The sequence below is a fragment of the Colobus angolensis genome, unplaced genomic scaffold, assembly GCF_000951035.1.
Source record: "Colobus angolensis palliatus isolate OR3802 unplaced genomic scaffold, Cang.pa_1.0 Scaffold7, whole genome shotgun sequence".
Taxonomy (NCBI): domain Eukaryota; kingdom Metazoa; phylum Chordata; class Mammalia; order Primates; family Cercopithecidae; genus Colobus; species Colobus angolensis.
Window position 1 is genome coordinate 28,609,940 of NW_012120709.1, and position 18,096 is coordinate 28,628,035.

General features: G+C 38.1%; 1 long non-coding RNA gene across 1 annotated transcript; it reads right to left on the reverse strand.

Moving 5' to 3' along the window:
- Positions 1-1,674: 1,674 nt before the first annotated feature.
- Positions 1,675-13,144, reverse strand: LOC105501147. The gene is made up of 2 exons (XR_001000147.1): positions 12,965-13,144; positions 1,675-4,289 (listed from the first exon to the last, which is right to left on the reverse strand). It is a non-coding gene; the product is annotated as an uncharacterized LOC105501147 (long non-coding RNA).
- Between the last annotated feature and the right edge of the window lie 4,952 nt (positions 13,145-18,096).

Genomic DNA, 18,096 nt, shown 5'->3' on the forward strand with positions numbered 1-18,096 from the left:
TATAGGATGTATCAAATCAGCTACCTCCTTTAATCATTTTTATGTTCATCTCATTCACTTAATAAGAGCTCAATTCTCTTCTTTTTTTTGGTCTGTGTAAACATCAAACAAAAGTGAAATAATAGGTAATCTTTTGCTGCAATACAATTCACCTATCCTTAGGACGAAATTGAAAGAAAAAATTATCTATCACATTCTCTAGAGAAGGGGCCCTTTGGAATCTAAAGACATGTCTCCTACATGACTCTACACATCTAGGTGAAAATTAATAAAACTAACTGTCTCTATGTGTCCAGATGTGATATTCATTCAGCAGACTTTTATGAAGTACTTTTGATGCCAAGCATTGTGGTAGGCTATTGTAGACTTTCCTGAGCAGGGTTTTATGCTACAATTGAACCCTAATGCTCTGAGCATCTTTACACATAATGAATTATTTTCCTTCCTTTGCATATGAAATTGTATTTTTAATATATCATTCTTGGAAGAATTGAGAAAATATCACTCAAGTCATATCTTTGTTCTCTGTGGTTCACATAGCAAACCCCAGTTAAGAAAGGGCTGCAAGTCTAGAGGATAAAATAACAAGCAAAACGTAGCATTTATCTTCTAGAGCGGCACTGTCCAATAGAACTTTCTCAGTGATAGACGTGTTCTATATCTGTGCTGTTCAACAGAGTGGCCACCAGTTGCATGTGGCTGTTGAGAACTTGAGATGTGAGCAATGCAACTGAGGAACTAAATTTTTAATTTTACTTAATATTAATTAATTTAAATTGAAATAGCCACATATGGTGAGCGGCTACCTTGTTGAATGGTGCAGTTCTAGAACCTCATGTTCAAATATGAGCACGACACTGGATGATAAGTGCTAATAAGAGGTAAGCTCAGAATGACATGAAAGCACCTAGGTGGGGAAGCTAGTCTTAGCGGTGGTAGAGGCTGGGGTGAAAACTTTCCAGAGAAAATGACTTCTAGGATGGGACGTAAAGGACGAGCGATGGAGTTTGGAAGGTGTAGTGGAGAAAGTACTAGGTAGAAGCTGAAGTATGTGAGAAAGCCCAGAAAATAGAGGGAACATTAAGAAAAGGCAGGTGGATGGCACAAGCCTAGAATCACAGAGCGGCTGAAGAGCTGAGTCCAGAGAGGACTATTGGAGCCAGGATCAGGGCATGAAGAGTTTTAGGTGCCACGATATCTCAAGGGCAATGGGAAGCCAGTGAAGAGTTTGAAGCCATGGAATAATACAATCATATTTGTGGTTTAGAGGGATTTCCCTGGCTGCCCCTTGGCAGTGTGAAGAGGAAAACTGGAAGGCATGGTACGTAGTCCAGCTGAGAAATGAGAGTTGTACTTTAATGCAGTAGCACAGATGGAGAGAAGTAGACATATTTGAATAAGAGAAAGAGAAAAAAATCAAAAGATTACCTGAGTGATTGACCATGGCTGGTGGAAATGGGAGAGACAAAGGACCAGACCTTGATTTTTGACTTGGTAGATGACAGTACCTTTTATTTAAAGGTAACATGGGATCCTTTAGAAGTTGTCTCTACATTTAAATTTTCCTGTCACATTAGCTGACTTGTTCCTTGTGGATCCTGAAACTACCTTTGATATACACTAGTGAAAACAAATAAATTATAAGAGCATACTTTTTCAAGAAATCAACACAAATTCACAGTTGATGCAACATTGCTTTTATTGGGGGTTAGGAACATATGACAAAGTCACGTAAAATGTCAACAAAGTCACACTTTGTGCTTGGCTGCTCTTTACAAAAAAAACCCTGTTTATTTATGAACCCATTAGTAAGAACTGTACGAGATGTGGCCAGCAATTATCATGCTGAAAACAGGACGGCCAGAGCCATGAGGAGATCTATGTCTGACAATGCTAGCAAGCTAAGTGGAAATTTACCATAGTCAAATATCAGATACTTTTTAGATGTTTGTCCATAAGTAGACCCAGCTTAGCTGACTCCTTTGAGACAGAGTTGTGTCTTGAACCTCTGTTATTCAGCTGACCACATTATTAACCATTACTAAATGCCAGTCACATGCAAAGGTGATGGATAAGAAGAATGAGATTTGCTCAATTTTAGCTTTTATGGCTGAAGTATTTTTGAGTCAGTTACATGGATACGTGAGGATTATAATAGGAAACGACTGAATATTTTTAAAAACATAAGTACTATGGAAACAGTCATGTATAAACATTTGTGCAGAAGCACTTACAAACATATACTGTGCATAAAGTTGGTTAAGAAGATGCTCATTAGATATGATTTATGTAGGTGAACTAAGAATTTGAAATAACTTAAAAACACTATTATTGAAGACATTATACACATAAACTTTGGACATTATGCATTCTTTTGGGGATGAACCACTGACAACTTCTGGACTTCATTGCTAGCTATTTTTTACATTGAGATGGGAAACCAAAGCAGTGCAGAACAGAAGCAATCCACTAGGAACAAAGCTCCCTGGTTACTACCTATAGAGAGACTGTTGCCACTCATCAAACTGAAGTGCATACTTAATTTAGGAAGGGCAGACTAGTGGAAGAGCTACTGATAGTGAACTGGAGGGCCTGGTTTCCATCCCTTACTCTCTCACACCCCAAAGTTCGATCTTCTGTAAGTCACTCTAAATTTATGGCCTTTAGATTTATGGCCTCTATTAAAAAGGCATTGCAACAAGTGACTTAAACCTCCCCCTTTTTTATTCTCAAGGATTTGGGATTTTATGGAGACAAAAGTGAACAATCTCATCAAAGTCTTGCAAAAAAAAAAAAAAAGCCGAAAAGCCCAAAAAACTCAATCCCCAATTTTTTTTTCAAATTTCTATCATGAAAATACATTCTATCACTCTCGTGTAATTTTAACCAGAAGATTGAAAAGTTTTAGGTGATTATTAAATGGAATAGCTATTTGTTTGCCATGGAAAAATATCAAGGAATATAAAAAGGGGTAATAATTGTGACATTGATTACAATATTGCAACTTAGCACTTTAGATCATGAGCTTTGCGACTGCAATCCTGAATGTGAGCCCTGTATATGGCACTTTGGCAAGTTTTCTTGCCTATAAAATGGGAATAGTAATACCTATTTTGCTAGGCTGTTGTAAGGCTTAAGTGAGTTAATATGTAAAATGCTTAACAGAATTCAATAAATACCAATTATCATTAGGTTAATGGAAAAAATCATAGTTCTCCATATTGACACCAATCTTCCTTACTTACTTTAATGGAAGGGAAATATGATAATAATTCTAAGGAATACCTGGGGTGAGAGACAGGAGGTGACAGTGCAAAGTCTTTTCCAGATATGTATAGAGAGCTGCTGAATGTCTGGGTTTAAGTCAACAAGATGTGTATATTCATTTCCTCCTCCAATGACATCCACCTAAAGAACTCCATTTCCTCCTTCCTTTCCATTTATCTAAATCTTTGACATCACTCAAGGTTCATCTCATATTTTCCTCTTTTAGAACTTTCTTCCCTAAATAAGCCAGTTTCGCCAACTTGATGGCAAACTCCCCTGAACTCATCTTTTGCTTGGGTTTGTTTTTGATCTTACCCTCTACTGACCTTATCTGTTACTTATCTTTGCAAATGTTTCTATAACTTTTCTAACTAGATTTAAACTCTTTAGAAGCAGTGTTTTTTATCTGACAGAATCTAGCTTTCTCAAGTAAAAAAAAAATGATCGATTGCTTAGTGTCAAGTGGACCAATGTGGTACTATGATTATTTTATCTTTTGAATAGCCTCTGACTACTTTATTTTAAAAGTACTTTTTATTCTGTAGGTCACTCTTAAGAGCCAACCCAGTGTGTGGCTAAAAATCATTCTCCTTGTAGGATTAATTTTGTTTCTTAAAATATCAACACATTTGTGCAATTTGGGATTTTGGAACAAGTGCATTAATAAGCATATTCATACTAGGAAAAAAAATGAATGTCACATGAATTTAAGTACAAACAGAGGAATACACACAAGGAAGGGAAAGTTCTTGTCTCAGGAAAATCTAGATGTCATTATTGAGTTTTTCTGTTTCTTGAAAAGATTGTCTCTTGTTCTGAGAGTTCTAGTGGCTGAAGCTGCACAATTTGGGGGTGTTGCTTAGCAGAGGAGGTGTCTTCAGGTGGTCACTTTCTTTGTTTCAACTTCATAGTTGGTTTGAGAGTCCATCAATATAGCAGTCTCTTCAGTCTTTGTCCTTGCACTGGGGAGACATTCCTGAGGAGGGGGACTATAGGACCAGCTGAAAGGAACATCAACACAACTAAAAAAATAACAGAACATGTCACAGAAAGTTATCACATTGACTCTTTAATAATAATAAATCAATGTAAGGATACTTTGGGGACCATTTTCACTAGAAAAATGCCATTGTTTTACATTGTTCCCCTTGCTAAAGAATCAGTCAGCAATGGCATTGCCTGAGTGTGTGTGATACACCACTCTAATGGCTCTGGGAGAAAATGCTGTGTAAGAAAAGCTTCAGGTTTATCCAACAGGAAACTTGCTGAAATAGGACACATAGGGAAAGAACAAAAGAACACAAGACATTGAGGACACATTCAAATAAATCCAAGGAGTGAAAACAAAGTAAGATAGCTGTGAGTACATAACTGCTTAGGAATGCAGGGCTGAATGAAGTCACTAGAATTGTTAGATGTTGTCAATTCCTTGTATTTGTCTTTGTATTCCCAGTGCCTGGCACAGAACATGGTATGGAAAGAAACAAAATAAAAAAAAAAAGAAAGAAAGAGGGAAGGAAGCAAGGAAGGGAGGGAGAGAGGGAAGGAGGGAGGGAGGGAAGAAGGAAAAACAAGAACGAAAGAAAGAAAGAAAAAAGAAAGATAAAGAAAGAAGAAAGAAAGAAAGAGGAAGGGAGAAAGGAGAACAAAAAAAGAGAAGGATGGAGGGAAGGAGGGAAATAAGAAGAAGGTTTTCAAAGTGTGGAAGAAGTGGGGGAACAGATTATGCAGAAAGGAAAAGCATACCCTGGAGCATATTCAATGACTTGGAAGCCAGAGAAAGCAGGCTCACTTAATTCAAGAAGAGATTACACATTCTAAGTGGTTTTAGAAAATGGGGTAGGGCAATTTCCAGGTGGCTTTGAACATGTTAAGATTTAATTTGGGAACTATGATGTGTTAACGTAACTATTGTAGGCTTCCGAGAGGAATATTAAGATGATTCAAATGAATCAAGTGGAAGGAAAAATGTGAAACTCAAAGGAGTTAATCCAATGGAAAAAAGCAAACCATACTGCAAGAAATTAAATGAAGGCAGGCCTAAAGAATATAGTCTTAAAATAGAAAGGCAGGTGCTTGTCGGGGTTTCTTCTCTGTTAATGTTAATTGAGAGAAATGGGCTTAGAACTCAGATCAAGAATTTGCTTCTCCCACTGTGTAGCTTTTTTCATTCTTCAGCTGTTCTTCTTTTCTGTTACTGCCCCTTCCTGAAAATGAACTCCAGTCCCTACTGTTTTAGCATCAATGCAAAATATGTTAGTAAATACAGAACGTGGAGGTGGAATCAAATATAACTTTGAAGGACAACTGTTGGAACAAATGAGCTCTGGATTCACTGGTCCTGGAGTTGTTCCTATGCCTCCATACTTTAGAATGACTTCAAAAATTCTTAAGGCTGTAAAAGAATTTAGAGCCCAACTAATCCAACCCATGCATTTTAAATATAAGGGTATTTGAGAAGAGTTGTTATTAATGTTTCTCTTTTTTATTTTATAAAAGTTGATATGAATAAAATATACTTTTCAGGTAGACGTTAATTTAACTGACGACCTTCTCATCAGCCTCTTCATCATGCTTACTCAGCAAAGACGCCTATTAAGTCAGGCACACCAAAAGGGGTACACTATGACACATGACTGCTTTTTGCCCTAACCCCTAACCACTTTGGATATACTGAGGATGCTTTGGATATACATAGATGGCAGGTATAATATGTTTTTCAATCTGCAAAATAACTAAGTGTTAAATGTTAATAGGTATTTTTCTAATTAAGCATGCAATAACTGATCTTGGACGAGTAATTAAATCTACATCTTAAGATTTTAGAATGTATTATTTTGTGAACATTGACAGGGATGATGGAGTGCTAAGCTTTTGATACACATTTGTAAAACTCATTTTTTAATAAATTAAAATGTTACATATTAAGGAATAACATTTCACACAATTTTTTGTGGCTCATTTGGATATCTAATGATGGCAAATCCTTGAATACATGAGCAAGTGAAAACTAAACCTTGTATTTCTTTGGTATTAGGAGCTACACATCATGCAAAATGTCTCTTTTCTAACACGGACTCCATTATTAAAACAAATTTTGAGAAATGGATAGTATAAATATGTGAATGACCATATTCTAGATGTCTACTATGAGTCAACTGTTCTACAAATCAGCTTTCTTTGGGCTCTATGCCTACTCAATTGCAATGAGTCATATCTCGTATCATCTCGATATAAGCCTCTCTTAGAATCCTTTTTGTCTCCCAAACTTATAAGCATAAATCAAGACCCTTGTATTGCCTTGCTCAGTCAGGGTCCTTCTGTGACCTGATGGTAATGGATTCTCCAAATTTGCAACAAGAGCCTCTTCACCTACTGAGTCAACTACCAGGCTGACCAGCCAACTCGCTGTTGCTCTGCCTGGGCTGCTCCTTAATAGGTAGCTCTTCAGGGCTCAGTTCCCTGGAAGGAGGCTCTCCAGTGGGGCTGTCAGTAGACCTTGGACATCATGTCAAGACGTCAAAAGGGAAGTTGATGTTAGTGCATAAATAACCTAAGGCAGAGTTTCAGTATTCAACATGTGCCATGCAAAACAGTGAAAAACAATAAAAATAATTGCTGATTATTGTTACTGTTTTGATTACTTTGGTTAAATTAAAATTATTATCTCTGCCTAAGGTCATTTCCCTGGCATTCTATTTTGTTATTTCAACAAAGGAAATGAATTTCTTCTTAAAACAAATGAATAACATTTACTATCCTAATATTCTCAATTACTTCAAGTTATCTAAAGTCAGGAAAAAGACTAAATCAATCAAGAGTAGCAAATATTTTACAAATTAAGCAAGTGTCCACAATGATAACCCTTTTAGAGATAATTAATTTCCAACCTCTAGCTCACACATATTTATTCTTGCATAAGAACACAGATTATAGAGTCCTCATATTCCTATATTAACTAAAGAATTTTTTTAAAATAAGCTTATTTTAAAAAGATTCTACTAAGGAACCATTTCAATGATGAGAAATGCACAAGAAAAGAAAACAAAAAAAACTCAAGTAGTCAACATGTAAACCAACAGACAACTATATGCACATTAGTATAATTACACATTGCAAATTATATCGGATGTATCTAATATCTAATTTTTTGAAAGCTGATTCCACTTGAGACTTCAATAACAGCATCAACATTTTGCAGGTGGCTCCTTCTGTATAGTATCCAAAGGGAATTATTCCTCTAATGTGCTTACAACCCTCAAGTAAAAGCTAAAGCTCTCTCTTAAAGGACCAATGAACAATGAACACTAGGAATATTACCTTGATAAAGGAAGGGGGAAAGGTTTCACCATATATAATATTCAGCACGGTTATTTATTCTGTTCCTTCTGTGCCCATGATATTTATTTGCTTCAAGCAATAAGAAACAAACTTCAACAGGAGACTCATTAGAAAATGTGAACGAGGCTACATCTATATTCTGAGGCAGCGATATAAGAAGCTAAGGGTTGATAATTTCTTAGATCAATTGATAATAGAGAAATGTTCAACAGAATGGCAGATTATATCTTTGACTGAAGACAGAAAGCCCTACATTAAATTCAGCACTTCTAAAACATATGATTAATTTGCCCTAAAGAGGACACCAGATCAAAGCTCTGCTTTGAGAAATAGGCTTTTGTCCTCATCTTACTATATGAGTTAATCAATCATCAAATAACCAAAATAAATTTGTGATCTTGGAGAACGAAACATATTATTCAAGGTGATTGGATCCATTTTCTTGATTCCTCCTTCAAGATCTTTCTGCTAATTAGTCAGGATTACTATTGAATTATTTAATTGTCTGCACTTTTGTGCAATAAAATATGTTGTCATATCACATACTTTATCATGCTGTTGCAGTTCACACTTAATGATGCTTCTATAGTTAGCAATTTCCTTTGTTCTGCTCAGTAAGTGGTTTTAGAAAGAGGGTGGGCCGGGAAGGTGGAGCCCTGGGGTTTGTAAAATAAAATCATATATTCCTGGTCTACATGCCAAACTTTATGCATTTACATGAATTTCTTCTTAGAAATTCAGTGGCAATTCCATTTGTAATAAGCTAAGCGGCACAGGTCGGTGACTTGGAATGCAACCGCCACCGTGTTACTATACCTTGAACATCTCTCTAGTGCATTTCCACTGCAGTGCAATGGTAAAATGACGCTTTAATTTTTTTTTTTTTCTAATCAGCAAGGAATGCCTTTAACAAGGAAGAAGTAAATTATGATAATTACTCTGAATGGTCGGATCCTTGAGCATTACTAATTAGCATTTATTGCCTGGATTATAGAACAATGCATGTGAAACCGAACTGCGATTGCTCTTTTACGTTGAAGACTTGAAAAGGCAATGGAGCAAAAAGCCAGCATTATCAGTAGTGTAGTCAGTAGTTTACATCTCCTTGATAGGACGCAGAACCCCTCACTTTGGAAACACATAAATATGGTCCTCAGTATTTATGGCCCATTCATTTTTTTTTGTTAGTCACATATTTACATAAGATATCACAGTCATGGTAGACTAATGAGAGGAGAAGCATTTTGGTTATGATGTCATTTTGGGATGATTTTATCAGTTGTGAGAGTTTAACAATAAGGAACATAAAACTTGCTGTTTCATAAAAATGTGAAATTTTCCTGGAGAAATTTTGACTTAAAAATGGAACAAAGAACTCAGTTGGTCGTGAATAAAATTTTACATTCGCTTCCCCACTTTCTCTTAGAAGATCTACAGTTGGGAATAACCGATAAAAGGCAATTGGTTTCTGGCTTAAGAGCCTTTTTCATTAGGAATTTTCAATTAAAGGCTGAAATTAGAAAAACATTAGACATTAATCAACAGACCAACACCAGTCACGTAAATAAATGGCATTCATATAATTTGGCAGTTGAAATGCTTAAATAATCTGGCAGGTAGAAGGAGAGAAAGAGGAAAAACGAGCCGTTCATCACTCTCACTGCGGTCTCACCGTTTCCCTCCACACCCCATTACAGCGAATGAAGAGAAAGAACATCGTAAAATATAAAGCCAGTACTAAATACAGTCACTAGTCTTCCAATACCGGCCATGGATTCCCCACCCTGATCCTTTCTAGTTTGAAAGAATAAGTTTGACTAAATCTGTGAGGAGATTAAACAGGCTGGTGATAAAAATTAATTCTGCTGAATGAGCAAATGCATTTGGATTGCAGAGATGCAAATAAGATAATACTTTTCTTTTCCTTTGACATACCAAGAGGATTAGTTTAGAATGTTAAATTTGATTTTATTAGAATATATTAGCAGTGTTTTAATTAATACCAATCAAACATTTTCTTTCCCTGAGGCTTGATGTGTTCCTCACTTTCTAAATCATCTGTCTTTTTTTCACCAAAAAGCCCCTCTACCAAATTACCAAAGCCTTTGTTACATTCTTTATAATTTTACTGTATTCAATGGAAAATTATGAGCTGTTTACCTAAAGGTGTCTTGCCTATAATATTAGTTCCCAGGTGCTAGATGTAAAACGAATACTGTTCATTAGTATACATTTTTTTTTAAGGTAGAATTAGAGACTTGAAAAGAAATATTTTCTGTATTTTTCTTTTGGGGAAAAATGTTGCAAAAAGAGTTTTGGCTGGTTCATATTATTTGGCTTTATTCTCACCAGAGCTTTCTAGAGCTGTTAAATTTCCAACTGCCTTGGTTTTGAGCTGGCATTTCTTTGGAAACAGAGGCAAAAAAGGAATTTTTAAAAAGGAGGTGGGGAGAGAATCTAGTTAAAAATACGGTGAGCCAGTGTGCCCTGTGAACTGAATTGTAACTGTGTGTTCCAAGGAGGTGCTGCATTGCATTTCACTCATTATCCTCTCCTTTTCTCTCAAGCTTCCTGTCCTTCTGTGTCCGAAATCTCCAGTTCACTTCTTTCTCTTTTCTTCCCGCAACGCACCCCCACCCCAGTTCCCCGCCTTATTTTTTTTTTTTTTTTTTTTATCTGCCAAGCTGGATTTGCACTTTTAAAGATCAGTATCAATAATGCCCTGCTTGTTTCGGTTGCACTCTCCCTTTAAAAGACAGCCCCCTCTAATTGATGCGTCTGGGCTAGTCTAGACTGGTAGTGATTGAACCAACCACCAATTATGTTATTCATTTCACTGAACTTCACTGATGGGCTCGGTGAGGAAGAAGGGGTGTTGAGAAACCTGCCCTTGCACTGAAGCAGTTGCCTGCTGAAATATAAAATCGGGTGTCGTTATGCACTCTTAAATGCCTGGGTGATCAATTGTATGATAGCAACCTCGGAACATGAGCAATCCACTTGAAAACATGTAAAAACCTGAGAGTGCCTTGAAATACAAACTAAAACACTTGTATTAAATTACTACCCTGTTATCAGTGAAAATCACAGAAGAATTTTATCTGGCATGTTTTTATTGATCCATGTATACATTTTCTTAGGGTAAACTGCAGATATATTTTAACTTCAAAAAGCACCAACTGTTTTACAAATGTTTGATATGAATAATGTGGTAATATAGATCCCTAAGTTAAATAGATGCCTCGCTGTAATTTCCAATACCTATGCATACACATCAGCTAAGATAGGGGAAGTCATTAAACCATCGAATATAAACTAACGATGACTCAACAATCAAATAACTATTTTTTTGAGGCACATTCAGACTATCAAAGACTGGAAAGTAATATTCGAATATTACTACACAAGAGGTTTCAACAAAAGACATGGTGCAATTGTTGCATAGTTCATATTCTCAATTCAATTTTCTCATACAAAATGGTTTCTTGATTGCAATTTGGCATTAATGACTAAAATTGCAATAAACACTTAAAAAAAAAAAAAACAGGCAAAGAACAGTTTCCCTAACCTTCAACTGCATATATAAAACAAGGCTACAACCTAAATAAAATCTTAAGAAGAAGAAAGCATTTGGATTGGACTGATTTAGGTGTTTTTCAAACATAGAAGAGAAATGTTGGCCCAATAATACGAAAATTGTTTAAATGAAATTTTATACCAGAATTTTTCACAACAAAGGAAAGGTAAGTTACTGTTTCTCTTCCCCAACTATGAGACAGACCTAAATCACTGAAATTATTCGGTTATAAAAAGTTACAGCTCAAGAAAACTACAAACTAGGTAATGCTAGCCATTACCTTAAGAAAGGATAATTTTAAATGTACTGTTTGGATGTTATAAAACATTTTTGGACTGAATTTAAGTACTGATAAAATTTTTCTTAGTTTTAAAAGAAAAACAGTATTTGTTACTCCGAAAGAATATGATAATTGTGTTTGCTGTTGTTGTTGCTTTCATTTTACATATTTAGAAGATTTATTTCCAATCTTTATCACCTTTATATCCATAAAGTATAACATTTTGTAAAAGATACCCAGCAAGGAGGTGGTATCCCTTCTTTTATTTTTAAAAAATCTTGCAAATTCATACAAACTTAATTTTTATTAATACTATAAATTCTATCCTTTGTGTGGAATTGGAAGAATAGAATTTTAATCTACTAAGATTTTAGTCCAAACTATTAGTTTGCCTTTATCTGCGTCTGTATGTTCACTGTCTAGCCATCCATGATACACATGTGTGGGCACTGAATATATAATATATTCACATGCCCATTTTAATTGGGCACAATTTTAAGATTAACTGTGGAGTTTGAAAGTTGGAGGCATGGGGCATGCTGGGACTTCAGCTGAGATGTTCTGAGGTCAAGCACCAGGTACTGAGCTGTTCTTGTTACGCTCGTATACTACTGCGTGTTGCTCTCAAGGAACAGACCAGGCAGATGAGTTCCACAAGCCTCAGGCATCAATAACATACATACATGTACATAGCAGCCAACACGCTATTAAAGCAGAATATATACCTACTTTAACAGAAATTCAGGAGGTGCCACTCTCTGGTCACCTGATCCCATCTAACAATGAAAACCTCAGAGGTATACTCAATCACTTCAGACAAACTTTCTTTTCTTTTGTTTTTGCTTTAAAGAATAAAGTTCCACCAAATTTCCAGGATGCAAAAGCACGACTCGCAGCTCCCAAGAGCCTAACCCGTGGATTTAAACGGTAAACATCACAAGTTAGGGTCTCAGGGACTGAGAGGAGCGCAACAATGTTTTCTTTCTTGAGACAAAACAAAGCAAAACAAGAATGACAGGCAATTTCTGTTCGAGGTTCATAACTAAAATGCAACAAACAGGTGGTATGGTATTTCTTCTCTAAGCTCCTTTCCTTCACAAAATTGAGATTCCATTTAAGCCTAATACATACATACACACATACGCAGTATCTGGGGGCGCATATACAGTTACGCACATACACATACAATCACGAGTATATCAGAGAAAACTCTTTCAAGATTTGGGCAAAATAGTTGACTAAAATGGAAAATAATATGAATAGACTCAGAAATGCCCGCGTTTTTAAAACCATAGTCTACAATAAGGATTTCGTGTCTCTTCAAAGCTTTAATTTACGACTAGCACAGATGACTGAAGAGAAAATAGGAGGCATCTCTTTCCCCCAGGGCAAGCATGCCGCATGCAAAAATCATAGAAATTGGGTTTTCAAAGGAGAAGACCAAGAAGTAGGATTCAGAGGCTATAGAAGTGTTAACGTGAAGAGCGTTCTGAACTCACCCATTCGAAGCGGAGCGGGGCCCGCACAGCCTCCTGTGGCACCATCCCGAGCAAGGGGGGGAAATGAGAGCTCTCAGTGCGCTAGGCTGGGCGAGGTGTTTCAATAGAGGACGGAGAACGGGGGCGGGGAGGGGAGGCGGGGGCAGGAAGCGATACACCAAATCTCGAGACTGTAACTCTGTAGCTTATGCTTTGACGAGAGAAAAAGGGCAGTTGGGTGGGAGTGGAGGGAGGGGCTGGAACTGATCAAATTTGGAAAATATTCACTTAAAAATTAAAAAAAAAAAGGGGGGGGGGAGTATGAAACCTCCCCAGAGCTGCTTTCTGAAAAATTTCTTCCTTCTTTCTTTAGCGTGCACTTTGCCAGTCCTGCAAACGGAGCCTTCGTCTGCATCAGCTGCTTGGCTGAAGTCAAGGCCAAATCACCAAGAGCGAGCACCAGGCTGTCATTTGGTAGACGCGAAGTGGGAAGGGCTGGGTGCGGGCTGGGGAGAGACATTCCCCCCGCACCTCCCGCTGCGGATTCTTTGAAGCCTTTGGCCAATATTTCAGAGGAATCCGAAGCATAATTCCCCTCCATCTTCGCAGACAGCCCCTGGTTCTGTACCTGATAGATTGTCGCTTTCCTCATCAGACTGGAAGTGGGGCTTTCCTGTGCCGCCTCCAAAAATGAAAGGAAAAGAAGAGGAGGCGGATGGGAAGATGACCCTTTTTCAACTAGTTCTTCTCCTTTTTCTTTCTGTTTTTCATTTCATTTCTTTCTTCTTCTTGTTCTTCTTTTATTCCAGGCCTGAGCAAGGTAGATGGCTGGCTAGTCAAAGAGAATGACAAAGCAGCCACAGCCAGGAAGACACTGGAGAGGCCTCAACGCACTTAGTAAAAATGCTAAATATTTTTTAGATATTTCCATATGCAACTAAAAACAGTTAGAGCTCCAGACTCTCCCCCTCCCCTCCTTTAAAAATAGAATCATGCCAGCAAGACAGCTAAATTATGTCTCTTTTCACTCTGTACAGTGTCTGTTTAGCACCCACACCCCCACCCCCACCTTCAAGACAACTTTTTTCTCACCTCTGTAGGTTCTTCTCAGGCACAATCCTCCGTTGAGCTCAAGGGCTCTCCTTTTTCTCTCCCTTCCCTTTTCCTTTTCCTCTCAGAAAAGCTAGTCTGTCATCATCACGCCTAGCTTCTCTCTCGCTCGCTCAACCTCTCTCCCTTTCTCTTTTACTATTAAAATATAATCATAATAATGGCCCTTTCGACATAGCAGCATGAAGTGGCTGCCTTTGAGAAGCACATTTAATCTTTACTGGCTCCCCTAGGCTTCAGTGAAGAAGGAGAAGGCAAGGGAAAAAAAAAGGGAGAGAGAGAAAAAAAGATTGTAAGGGAGGCTGCTGACGGACAGCAGGCATCAGGCACAAATCAGCGACAAGTTGAATTTTCCTAGACCACACTGCCCCCTTTCTTCTCGGCTTGCTCCCTGGGCTCCTGGAAAGCCCGAGTGTCTGGTTACAGGAGGCAACGGGTCTCCTTTTGCCAACCATGGTGCAGATTCCTCGCATGCCTACTTAAATCTCTGGCAGAATAAGAAATCAATATCCCCCTCTAATCACCTTTAGCTCTTCGATGGCTTCCCCCCTTTTCTGAGAATCCACTTGGCTCTCCTCGCCGCTCCCCCGCCCTGCTGGTCTCCTACATACAAAGCTTGCAGCCCTGTCATTTCTCACTTCCTTCCATATCTTGGAGACAAGCCTCTCTTCTAATATCCTCTCGCGCTTGCTCCCTCTCTCTGTTGTGGTGTGTTTCATCCCTGACTTGCAGTGCTGGATGCACTAAGGCATCTCCCTGACTACTAATGAGGCCAAAAATACATCAGCAGGTCAGGGGGAAGGCCAGACACTGTATTATACAAATACAAAAAAATTTCTCAGCCTGCTAGACCTAGAGATCAGGTATCACATTTTCGGAAAGGCAAAACAGGGAGGGAAAGAAGTGAGGAAGGGAGACCACGGTGCAGTTTCTCTGCCTAATTGTTTCACATCCTAGGGGAATTTAAAGCACACATGCATGTATGAGTGCAGGTGATGGATTCTGTGAATCTTCGCGACTTTTCTTTATGGACAGAAAGTCAACAATGCCCAAACATTTCTTTGCAATCAGCATTTAGCAGGATAAAAGAGCAATGATTCAGATCCACATTTAAGATACGTAGACACTCTGTTCAGGCATGTGATGACTACGGTGCTAAAATTCCCTTTCCTTCCAGTGGCTGGGGTTTGCTCGTTGACTGTATTTGCGACATGTACTAATTTACCATCTATGTGCCCTTGGATTTTGAAATGAACTCGTCAGTCACCGAAGCTCATCCTAACCCTTTGCTTTCACAGCAGACATTTTCCTTATTCCTGAAGCATGTTTTTCCTCTTCACATGTCCGACAGACACATATACACTTCATCGATCAGCCTCAAGTCCCCCAAAAATGACAAGTAATATTTCAGATGACAAAAAAAAGAGGCACAAGAAAAAAGGAAGGCATCCTAAGTTGATTGGGGGAGCATCTCCTATCATTTCTGTTGGCACTCATTTTTAAAGCTCTGCTATGCAATGATCCTTTAAAGCATGGATCTGCCGAAAATTAGGGTCTCTACCTATCTGTATACACAGTGGGTATGTTGCCATTCTAACCCAATTTTTCTGGCTAGAATCATGCAGACAACAGGCAGTGTGGTGTTAAATATACTGTCAGATTCTGTAAATAGCAAGGAAAGGGAGAAAGGTATCTGAGGATGCAGGTTTCCTCCAAGTCAATGTTTATAAAAGATAGTTTCTTTGTGCTCAACTCAGACATAATTGTGCTTTGTCTCTGACTGTGAGACCTGCAGAAGCATGCCTAGATGCCAAGGAAAAGGAGAAGAAAATGCACAAATAAGAAGAAGATACAGAGAGAGGGAGAAGGGAGAGGAGAGAAGTAGAGAGGAAAGGCGAGGAGCGCATAACAGTTAAAGGCAAAAAGAAAGTGTTGGATTTTTTTAATACTTTTTTTTCTTTTTGTCATTATTGGGAAGGAGAAAGAGGTGGTTGCCAGGAGTTGGTGACTAGGTTAGAATCTTTTTCAGATTTGGCTAACAGGGTGTTTTCACTAGACTGATGGAGAAAAAAGAAACACGCTAGAATAATCATGAAGGGTGGAGCTGTTAAAAAAAAAAAAAAATCTTTGACTCACTGGGTGCCTCCCTGTACACCAAAATGAATCATTCCTAACCAGAATCATCAATTGTCTTAGAGTACTTCTATATGAAGACCAGATTATGGGAATCATGTCATTGAACCCATTTGCAAAGGGAAAGGTAAATAGAGGACGCGATTCCCCGAGATTCTTTTAAACTTCTCTATATTTGCAACAATAGTTCAGCATGATTTTCACATAATAAGCTAATTTGCCCTTGCCTGTATTCACTCTGCTTACAAAGATATACAAATATATAGCTTATGAAAGTTTTGCTATGAACACATCATTTTCTCTATACAACTCAGCGATGTCTTTGGAGGATACTTATTTCAAGCAGTTAACACCTGACCCCAATTTCTGTGGGTAATTAGTGAGCTAGATAACCACACAAAGTGGGTAATTATTTAGTACCCAAGGGTACGCTAGAAGTGGGTAGTGGCTTTGTTAACAAAAGCACATCTCTAATTATTGTATCTATGATGGGTGTTTTAAAAATACCAGTTACTATACCAAGTGAACCATGATAAATAAGTGAACTAGTTTGCTGTCCTTAGCATATACATATGTATCTTCTATCATGGTTAATAATATTTACCTCTCTTGTATGGAGTGTTGTGAAGATTAATTAGTTAACATCTGTAAGACTCTCAGAAGATGAAATATTACTAGAGACCTTTTAAATACAGTATTATTATTGTTATTATTACCTTGGCTAAAATTCCCAGGAAGGGAGAAATGGAGAGGGTAAATGTTATTGTCTGGTCTACGTCTAAGTTTGCAAATACGCTGAGATCACAAACATAATGAGTTTGATTATGGGGAGTAGTTTCCTACCTGACAGAATCTAACCCACGCTGTAATAGAAAAGGCAGAAGATATTTCATTGACAGCTGGCTCTGGTTGGATCTGAGGAACTGGGATAGAAGTGGAGGGGAAAGGGAGGAGCAGGAAGAAGGAGTCACTGATGGGCTGGGAGGAAGCCGAATCTGCTGGACCACACCCTCCTTCCAAAGTCTTTCTATCCTTCTCTCTCACGAGCAGCAAATAAGCACAAAAACCCCCAAAGAAGATATCTATGCAAGTCCTGGGACAAATTCAGCATAATGACAATCTATCTGCCAGTTACATAGCATTTCTTCTGGAGGAGAACCATCAGCACAAATTACTATAACAAATGCACATACATTTTAAAATATTACAGTGTTGAGAATAGGCACACACAGATCAACCTCAGATAACTTTAACCCAGGTTATGAGCAGCGATGAAGAAGCAACTTTTAAATTGCTTTTATGAATCACTCTTAGGGGGAGAAGATGGTATTATTAATTTTTGCTAAGAAAGAAAGAAAATAAAAAAGAAAGGAAAGGGAAAAAAAAAAAAAAAGGAAAAGAAAACCCCATGCTTTCAGGGACCTAATTCTGGAGAACAACCAAGCCTTGAAAACAAACAACAACAACAACAAAAACTTACTGCTGCTTTCCCTGTAAATGCCCATCTCCTTGAGCTGGCTGTGTGGCTCTGGCTGAGGCAGGACAGACAGAGGCCTCTTGGAATCCAAATCTTCAAGTAGGCTCACCACATTTTTTCTTTCAAAGCAAGGTTGTCCTGGGGATTAACCCTAGGAGTCTGGGAGATGCAAGCATGTGGGGAGGGTGAAGAAAAAGATGCAAAGATGTTGTATTCAGTCCAGTTGACGGCTTCCAGGGAATAGAAAAAGGAAAGGACCCCGTGAGCCAGCCAACAGGTACCACTGCTGAAATCTCTGCTGGAGGACGGCCTTTGGGACACGTGCTTGTGCTGTGATTGGAGGTCAGTGGTGTGATGAGCACCTTTTAAGAGTTTAGGAGCAGAGGGAAAATTTCTCCAAAAGCCACCCAAGCCAGGCTTCTGACCTGGAGCC